Below are 11,096 nucleotides of genomic sequence, written 5' to 3'. Positions count from 1 at the left end.
TTCCTGCTTGGCCGATGCACTCACCGTATCGCCTATGTTAATATACTCATTCTTATCAGCCACGTCAATATTAAGCACTGACTTCTTCATTTTGACTTGTATCTAAAAGTTTTCTTATCTTTAAACCAGATGGATTTATTAAAATTTCGGATTTTAAACAAAAATCCGCACCTATTATTACATTTACATCAAAGTGATTTGCATGCACACCATAAAGAAGTAAGTCAAAATTTTCAGTATCTACTACAATGGTTTGCATTAATTGGCCAAACGGCTTAACACTAGCTGATTTGCCAAAACCTGTCAATTGTACTGAGAAACTGTTCAACCGTGGATTGATTAATTTATTATAAATTTCACTGCTCATAATATTCGCACTACTGCCTGTATCAAACAGAGCCAAATAATTACAACCACCAATGTTTCCGTCTTATGCATTATTTGCTCTTTGCATCAATTGTGTTTACTTTTCTGACTGGGTCACTTCTTTTCTTTACGTACGAGTTACACTCAAAACATTTTCCGCCCTTTTCTTTATTTTGGCAATTCTTTGAAACGTGTTCTTTTCACCACAATTAAAACAAAGCAATTCTTTTAACTTCTTCTTTGAATTTTCCTCTACACACACTATAGACTCACTCTTCAAAAACATCTTCGGCTTTACCTTGTTTGCTCTGAGCGAGCAATTCGTGTATCTGCTTGCTGTTTACAGTGGACTTGAATTCTGTTAGCAGCGCTGTTTTCAACGCGTTCCATGAATTCAATCCTCGTTCGCTTGCTACAAATAATTTCGCAATTCCCTTTAATGCCTTTTTTGCGAAGATAAACTTTTGAAAATCATCCCAGATTGATGATTAATTCAGATTGTTCTTCGTATTCATTCACCCACACTTCAACAGGCATATAATTAGTACCATAAAAGTTAGAAATGCTGTCTTCTACGTCGCGAAAGTTTGTTGCAAAGCGTGTCGTCGTCATTATATCGCTTTCGTTCTGCTCACAACGTTCTCGTCTAACGCTGTGGCCTCTGTCGTCGTTRACGCTTGCGCTATATCGTTTTGCTCTGTCTTGCGCTTGCCTCTTTGGTGTTGAACGTTGGTTTGATGTGACTGATTGATTTGTGCTTCTTACATCTTCGTATGCCTCGTTGTCGGTTTCGTCATCCAACTCGTCGTTTGAAACATCGTCGTCACTTACGTCGTATTTCAACAAATTGCCCTCTTGCAAATTGCGAAAAATATTACCAGCTAATTGCTCACTATTATGCCTCATGCCCAAGACATTGCAAATCGACACCAGATCTGCTTGCGTTAAATTGTTCTCAATGTAGTTAACTTTTTCAACATACTCCGCGCTCTGCTCTGCGAAATTAAAACCAATAAACTCGCGCAACCGCTTTCGATTATTTCGGTCACCGTCGCACCCGAACACAAATTTATGCAAAGCTACTATGCTTGGTTTTTTACACAAATGCAGATTTCCACAAATTAAATTTTAGACAAGCCATTTTTCCACACAAACACGGGCGAGCCCCCAAAATGTAGGTTTATTGTTTATGAAATAGATTTAGGTTTATTGTTTATATAATAATATGTTCATATAATAAGTGTAGTTTTATTAATAGTTGTGGAACTCAGTGCGCACGTCTCTTTACTTTGGCTGTCGCGGTTCAACTATATCTCTCCTTGCCGTTTTCGCTAATCTTCGTCTTTTTCTAATGCCCATTCACCATAGACTCCCACATATATTCCGTAGTTTAAAGCTAGCTAGCTTATTTCCGTAAAAAAAATCTTACCGTTTTTCCCATTTCCGTGTACATGTTCAATCTGTAACATCGAAATTATTTACCTTTATTGCAAGGTATTTCGGTCTAAGAAAGGAAATGTCAATGAAAACTGAATTTGTTTACGTTAATTTGTATATAGAAGAAAAAAGAGGCGTTAATTACAAAGCTTATATCTTAAAAACACCTGGTGCGATTTCGGTAACCTCAGATCTCCAGATAATCCCCAAAAATTCTACAAAAAAACCTGAAGAAAATTGTTAAATTTATTAATATATTAAAAATGAAACCCGTTTTCCGTTGTCACGGCATCACGCGCGAGTGGCTGAACCGATTTGGCTGATTTTCTTTTTTTTTTTTTTTTTTTGTTTTCTAATACTCTGTAAATATTAAGAAAATCTCTCAAAAAGATTGAAAAATATACATTTAATTTTGCAAATTTTTAAAAACGCGCGTAACGAATGCAAACGTAATTTAATTTAAGTGTCAACGTCATTCAATTTAAATGTCAACGTCATTCAATTGAACAAAAAAACAAAAAAAAAAAAATTGTGGTAATCTGTTTTCTTGTAAATTATATTAAGTTTTTGATAAATTTCGTTTTGTTGTAAAGACTAAGAAGTTGTTTTTTTTTTGTTTGTTTGCTAATAAGTGTTTATTAATCACGGTAAGGTCAATTCCTTATATAAATTTTTGGCAACTTTTTTGGACTAAACAATATTACAATTTGGTATACATGGTTAAATAGAGAAAAATATGAGATCTTTTTATTTTCAGTAGGATTTTCGTTTTTAACAATGCCACCAACCAGACGTACAAACTTATGCCGCACAACTCAAATGTGCATGTGAAAGAAATATAAGAGCAAATCAAACAAATGAGCAACGCGAAACGCAAAGTGAACTACAAAGGATTCTAAATCAACATCGAAATGTTGTGTTTAATCCCCACAGAGCTGCATTCTGTTATAATGTGGCAATTGATTACAGTTCGGAGCAAATTGTTGCTATTGGACTAATTAATATTGTGCGTCCACATTGCAATGCATTGAAATTCAAAAACGAAGCCCCTGCATTGTGTTGTGCCAGCGGCCAAGTCAAATTGACGTCATTGGTACAACCACCAAAGCCACTACCTTCTTTGGTTTCCGGTTCCAGATTCTAATAATTTTTTGACTCATCTCCAGCAATACAATAATTGCTTTTAATTGACATTATTCGGCGCAACAAAAGGTATTCGACACAGTTTTAGTTTTTGAAACCATTCAGCTGTTGCAAAATATGTTGAGCCACGTTGCGTAGATGTGTTTACAAAGTGTTCCAATACTTGGTAAAGCCTTCTACCAAAAGCTGCCATAGAAGGCTACTGTTCAATGTTGAGGTTTAGTTTTAATTTGAAATGATCTAAAAAGTATTTTGGTAGAATTTTACGAGACACATGGTGGTACAAACAATTTGCTATACAATTACCTAACTACATATTTATATTCTGGCAGATTCAAGGTCAAATAACATCGAACTATACATTTTTTCATATATATTTTATGGGCCATTCAGCAAGAGCAGTCGATCAGCATTGCGCACACAACAACTCAGTGAAAAGTTCCATTATGAAACAACCTCAAAAATTTTTCCATCAACACAATGAATTACTTGCATTATTCACAACTGCATTAGACCGCATGATATCAGATAATCATAAAATTATCATCAGAGCCGATAAGGCGCCTGCAGGACAACATGCTGGACGTTTTAATGCGCCAACAATTGATGAAGTGGCTATTGTCGTCGGGAGAGAAATTTAGAAAACCGAGACATAGTTCACTTCGGCGGATTGATCAACTTCAGCGTGTGTCTGAAACACATCGATCATGTGATGCCTTACAATATCATTTTTCAATTAAGATGATAAATCCAGTTACAGGTAAATTAATATATATATTTATAAAAGAAAGTTGTTGTTAGTTACACTATTTATAACTCAAGAACGGCTGAACCGATTTGTCTGAAAATTAGTGGGGAGGTATGTCGCTTAGAACCAGGGTAAGGACATAAGCTATTTTTCATTTCTTTATGTTAGAATCCAATACAACTCATAAATACAAAAATTATATTTCAAATTATAAGCATTTGTTAAAAATTCATATTTGTAGAAATCATTTGAATATACGCGTACAAATTTAAACAGATTCTTCCTAAAAACTAATACTATTGCTATGTATTTGGAATAGTAGGAAAGTAGTGCAATCAAGTATGTAGTGAAATAGGTTATAACTGGCTCAGTAATCAGTCACTGAGTGCGTATTATACCACGTGCATCTCAAAATATTGGTGCCATAACCTTTCCAGCTACCTTTTTCGTCTTTCCACGCCTGAAAACCGGTTCAACATGTGCAGTCCACTATAATGACTGTCGACTGGAATCCAGTGGGAAACGTTGGAGACACGTTTCTGTCACCAGCGCAAAAATTCGGCTTTATTCCGATTAGAGAACACTCAAACATTTCTCAGAATCAGTTATTCGTTGGTTTTGTTGGATCTGTCTCTTATACACATCTAGATGTGTATAAGAGACAGGAGTATGTATTATACCACGTGCATCCCAAAATACTAATGTCATGTAACTATGTTTCTATCACCGACGAAAAAGTTCGGCTTTATTCCGATTAGAGAACACTCAAACATTTCTCAGAATCAGTTATTCGTTGGTTTTGTTGGATTATGAACTTGCGAGGCACCCACTTTGCACAGAGCTTTCGCCTCTTTAACCTTAGCAAATATCTTTTCTTAGTATAATTTTATAACACACGAAATGCTCTATGATAAATTTTTTTTTAACTAACACGAGTTGCTTCACAGAATCTCATTTATTTATAATTATAATCCAACTAATAGAAATTATATAGATGGTAGTATATTTATGTATCAGCCACAGTGAAGCGTGGACAGGTCCTATAGTGTTTAATAAAAATAATTATAAATATTTAATATTAAATATTAATAACAAAAGATAAAAATGTCCATCATAAACAGATTATAATTAAAACAATGTACCCTAGATTCCATTCTCGTCTATAAGATTTGTGTTATGAATCACTAGAAGATTTTAAAACGAAATTAATATATTCTAATCGCCGTCCACAATTATTAGTTTAGATTTTTTTAAATGACTTAGTAATCTCAAATTAAATGTTCACATTACTGCCTTAGGTTCCTAGAATAGAATTATAGCATCTAGTTTTTTTCTGTAATAAAAACTTACAGTTGTTTCCATTTCCGTCTACATACTCAATTCGTAGTGATATTACATAACTCATAACTTCGAAATTATTTACCGTCGTTGTAGGCATTTCGGGCTAAGAAAGACAACTTGAATACCTGATTTTGCTTATGTGTATTTGTATATGGAAGAAGGGAGAAACGTTAATTACGAAGCTTATAACTATAATTTAAGAGCACTTATACCGATTTTGATGACCTAAGAAAATTCCCAAAGCTCTCCAACACAACCAAGTAATATTTAAAAAGAAAACTTTGTGAATTTTATAACTTATCAGTTTTTTGTTAAATTCAACCTTATAGAATTTTAAAAATCAAACTAATCATATAAGGTTTTTTAGAATCTTTATCGATTGTCCAGTGAGAATTTAATGACATTTCATTGATTGGAAGTGAAGTTATTGCGTTTTAGGTGCTAGTATGTTTATATAATGGGAGCGAAAATGAGCCAGCATTAAATTTTGTTTTAAAATTGGCAAAACTTTAACCAAAACGTTTCAATTGATGAAACAAATCAGCCGAAATAATCATTGGAATTCATGAAAATGGAATTGGACATCTCCAAAATATCGAATTATTGTATTTTGATCCAACATTTGGGCTTACAAAAGGTGTGTACTTGGCTTGTTGCGTACAAACTGACTGACGACCAATAATAGCTCAGAATACAACATTCGACAGACATCTTGTGACTCCACTCCCTGTATTCATTTGATATGGGACCGTGCGAGTTCTTGCTTTTCGAAATAATGTATTTGCCTATGAAAGGAAAACGTTATGCAGACGTAGAGGCCATTCTAAAAATCTTGCACCGGCATACTGGCAACCATACCGGCCGACGAGATAAAACACTCGTTTGTCGTGCTTTTGGACCGCGCAAAAAGATGTATTGAAGAAGGAGATTGTTTTGAATAAAATAAATTAATTTTGCCGATAAAAAAAACTGCTCTATTTTTTCTTGTCCCGTTTACTTTGGATCGCACTTTGTATGTACATGCATACATATGGAAAAGAGAATGAAGATAAATACAAAGCTTTTAGCTTGATCACAACTGGACAAATATGATAACGTTTTCAAATTATTTTCTTGTGAAGTTGCTAACAAAAAGTTATTTCACAGAAGTGAGTTCAGTTTAATGAATGAGCTTATTTAATTGGATTGAAAGATTTCGATAGAATCCGACCTATGCTGTGGTTTATTGCCATTTATATGTTAACATTATTCTTTGGTATTCGTAGTATAGAAAAGGTGAAATATTTCCATAGGATACATATTTAGAAAGATATTTTATCGTAGTTTCCATTTCCTTCATTGTAGATATTTCAACCTGAGAAAGACAAATTACGTACAAAATTAATAAGATTGTCTAAACATGTATAAGGTAAAAGAAGGTGACGTGAATTTCAACGTCTAACTTAAGAACACATGGACCGATTCCGACGAACTAGGGAAATTAACAGAAGATACAGTTCCCGATGAAGTTTGTTGTTATGTACCAAAGGTTTATTATGAGAATCACTAAATTTTGGATGATTACTTTGATAAACTAAAATTTTTGAAAATGGTATTAATAACCTCCACTTGAGGGCTACAAATATTACTTTTTTTTTTAATTAATTTAATTTTTTTTCGTTATCTCAAACTAAATGGTGTTATTATTCCCCTAGGTCCCTATTATAGAATTAGAGCATCTAATTTAAGGCTAACATTACTGTTTTATATTAAATCATAAATTATTTCCATACTAAAATCTTACCGCTGTTTCCATTTCCGTCTACATATTCAATCCGTAATGATATTACATACCTCATAACTTGAATGAGAACTGATTCTGTTAACGTAAATTTGTATATGTATGTATCTGAGAAGAAAGAAAAATTAATTACAAAGCTTATATCTTAAAAACACCTGGGGCAATTTCGATGACCTCAGATCCCCAGATGATCCCCAAAAAAACTGATAATATTGAAAAAAAAAATTAAAATTTTTGTAATTGTGTGTAAAATTAATTGTTGGTGGATTATTCATTCTGATTATTTTTACACTCTGCAATCCTGTCATACATTAGATGTAACAATTGTTTAAATAAATCACATTCGCTTTTATAACGTGAACTAAAGAACACACATTTGGCTTTTTTGTACAATTTAGCTTTTCATCGCTATTCGTTCGAGCGCAAAAATTCATGAGCGACAACATACATTCGTTGGTGACCGCGACGTGATACCGCGTGCAGTTAGATTGCATACTTTGTTGCTCCTTTCGCAATACTGTGTACAGATCACCAGATCCTACAATTAACTCATCGCGGTTAATAGTTTTGTTGTTCGTGGTTTTGCTTCTATTTTGCCGTGCAGAAATAAACGGTGTACAAATCGCGAACTTCAACTGTTAATTTAGTTAAATAGTTTCATTACTCTGTATTAATATAAACAGTTTGCCGTGCAAACAGTTACCTCGTAACATTCGAGCGGAGATACAAGTTAAATAAAAAGTGAAGCAATGTTACGCAAGTTACATAAATTCAACACCACTTGGTATGGAAGAATTTAATTCCATCCAACATGCAGAGCTGTCAGTCAGATCAGAACAGCTCGATCGTATTCATGTTCAATTCGAATTAACGCAATCACAATAGGATCAAAAGGACCCTGATGAGCTTGAAACTAGCACTCGCGATAAATTCGCTCCGACTTTCATCAGAGTTAAGTTAGCGTTCACGAGGGAATTAAATAAGTTGGATCCTCAAGTAATGTCACCTACTCAACCTTTACAGGAGCACCCACCGGTCACTGTGATGAAGCAATCAAAGTCTCGTCTGCCGCAGTTGCAGCTACCGTCATTTGAAGTAGCGTAAACAGATTGGCCGAACTTTTTCGGCATGTTTCAAACAATAGTACACGATGACACAGAATTGAAAAATTTGGAAAAATTTTAGCATCTTCGTACATGCCTTAAGGGAACTGCACTGGATACTATCCAATAACTTGAAATGCGTGACGAAAACTACACAGTTGCTATGAAATTACTTAGTCAAAAATTCATTAATTGACGTTTGGTCTTTCAGGCAGACATTCAAGAGCTATTCGGATTGCAGAGGGAGAGCACTGACAAGAAATCTGGAGAGTTGCGTTCGCTGGTGGACAAATTAGTATCGCATGTTCGAGCCTTGCATTCGTTGGGTACGTTCGAACAAATCTGCTGATTATTTGCTTCAGTATATCGCTGCACAGAAATTGGATCCCGAAACACACGCATTGTGGGAAGAAAGGTTCCAGTTGACGAGTTGCCCACCTGGACGGACATGGCTACGTTCTTGCAGAGGAGATGTCAAACATTAGAAAATGTGACTCATGCTATGGTAACAAAAACTCCAGCATACAGGTGAGCAATACAAAGAATCGTAAAAATGCATTTGTTGTTTCCAAGACTTCCACCAAAAGCTGTGCAAATTGTTAGAAACATGACCATGTTGTGTACACGTGCCTACTATTCGCAAGTTTGAGTCCAAGCGACAGGTGGAAGGAAGCCAAAAGAGCACATCTGTGCATAAAATGTCTAAAACCACGACATCAAGTGCAGCAATGTAAGTCTTCGACATGTCGTTGTTGCTCAATACCCTGCTGCATTTTACTCTAGTCCACCAAGCCGTAACTGGTATTTCCGAAACCACACCTGGTCCATCACAGCCAGCTGTCCTCATCACAAAAAGTCGCTCCCTTTCACCTCAGTCGTGCTCTTTTTCAACTGTATATGTACCTCTTGCAACTTCTATTGTTTTCGTTCGCAACAGCGTCGGACCGCTAACACCATGTCGCGCGACCCTTGATTCTGCTTCACAACTCAACTTTATAACGACGAGATTAGCAAATCAATTACAAATTAAAAAATCTAAATCGTCGTTAGTAGTTTCTGGTATCGGAGATTCAGAATTTATTGTTAATTCTAACGTCAACATTTCAATTCCTTCTGTACATAGCAGCTTCAGTGACAATTTAAAATCTGCCGTAACTCCAATAATCAACGATTATCAGCCAAACAACACACAGAGTCTCTCTTGGACACTCTCCAGCATCTGCGAGAAATACGGCGATCCTCTCACATACCGGAACACTCGAAGAACAGCATGGGAAAAATTTACCCGTATACGTCCAATCATTTAAGCTTAAATTAGGTAAGAATCTCGGAATTCGAGATACCCAGCTGTAAGTCAGTAAATACTTGTATATTGACACTATAAAAGTTGTCTAAAAACCTACATATCGTGGGGGGTACACAACTATTAAATTTCAAGGTCAAAGGTCACAAAAATCGTTTTTTTTTGCGCTTTTTTTTTGTAAATATCTTATTTCCTATGGGAAATAATAATTAATTATAATTTTGTTGGAAAGAATTTTTCATACGGTGAATCGTTTTCGAGATAGAGAGCGGAGAGCGCGCGGTCACAGCATCACTTCAGGTCAACCGGTGCCTCCGGTCAAAAACGCGTCATATATAGTTGATGAACTATCGATTAATCAATATATATATTTGTAAGTTTTTATTAACTATTTTATTTTATTTTATCATTTTCTTCATGCCTTAAATCTATATCTATTCAATCATACTGATCACCGTTTCCAAAAATTAAAAAATAATTAAGGGGAAAACTTAAATCATAATATAATTATATTCCCATTAACACTAATGAGATTTTAAACAGAAAATAATTAAGTGCATCTCCTTTAAAATCTGTAAATTTTAAAATCCTTCCACTACGTCAAAAATTATACCTGGAAATTATACATGCCCTATTATACACTACGGACCTTTCTGCTTATAGCCAGTAGGGACAGATGTTCAAGATGTATTGTTACGACCGCCTTCTCTTTGTTTTAGTTTGAATCGTATCTTGGTAAACTACGGACGTACAATTTCAAAAACTATGGCTGATTTGTGTTTTCTATGTAATAAGCCAAATTCGGGAGGTGAATCGCTTATTGAAGTAGTGCGCGGTATGAAATCTCTACGAACTGCAAGTGTCGAACAAAACGACGGAAAAATTGATTATTTAAAATCAGTAACCTACGTTTAAGTGCATGAAAAGTGCCGAAGTTTTTACATTAGTAAAAACTGTAACCAAGCAGCAAAACGGAAACAATGAGAAGGAGAAACTATAACCTCTTGCTGATGAGTCTGCAGAAAAAAAGAAATGAGAAAAATACAGGCGGAAGATAAAAAATGTGAGCACTCTTGAGTTCAAAGATACTGTTATCAAAACGCAGAAGAACGTGGGGAAGATTTCGGAGAATTGGTGAAAAACCTGCTGAAGCGAAGTACCATGCTGTTTGCTTTACAAACTTTTCGGCCCTTGAGAAACCTCGTCAAGATAATCAAGTTACAGAAGCTATGTTAGGGATTTTCAATTACACCGAATATAATAATGATTTTCAATTCACACTAAAAGAGCTTAAAGATGTCTTGACAGGGTATATGCCAGATGACGAAACTATCATTACAAGACTACAGCAAAAGCATTTAACCGATTGTAGGTATTCCGGTCTAAGACAGACAACTTGAATGAAAACTGATTTTGCCTATGTATATTTGTATATGGAAGCAGGGAGAAACGTTAATTACAAAGCTTATAATTATAATTTAATCGATGACCTAAGAAAATTCCCAAAAGCTCTTCAACACAACCAAATAATATTTAAAATGAAAAATTTTTTAATTTTATAACTACCCTTCGTTTTTTGTTAAATTCAACGTTATTAATACGCTTTTATTAGCTTCACTTGTATATATGTATGTATGTATGTATGTATATATGTATGTATGTATGTAGGTATATATGTATGTATGTATGTTTGTAACTTTTTAAGTGGTACTGAAACGTAGATTATTTTAATGCGCTTTTTTAGTAGCTTCACTTGTATGTATGYATRYATGTATGTTTGTAACTTTTTTAAGTGGTACTGAAACGTAGAATATTTGAGCGACACTGTAGGCGACAGTAAGTTTAAGCAGCTCACCAAAAATATGCAACATCTAT

The 11,096-nt window shown here is 34.6% G+C and overlaps 1 pseudogene; it reads left to right on the top strand.

The window, feature by feature from the left end:
* The first annotated feature begins 5,810 nt into the window (after nucleotides 1–5,810).
* On the top strand, nucleotides 5,811–8,048 carry LOC108965156 (annotated as a pseudogene).
* Nucleotides 8,049–11,096: the final 3,048 nt, after the last annotated feature.

Source organism: Bactrocera latifrons, unplaced genomic scaffold (assembly GCF_001853355.1).
Source record: "Bactrocera latifrons isolate USDA-ARS-PBARC rearing strain unplaced genomic scaffold, ASM185335v1 scaffold_1350, whole genome shotgun sequence".
NCBI lineage: Eukaryota > Metazoa > Arthropoda > Insecta > Diptera > Tephritidae > Bactrocera > Bactrocera latifrons.
The sequence above is the reverse complement of the archived record's forward strand: the minus strand, read 5'-3'. Positions and strand labels throughout refer to the sequence as shown.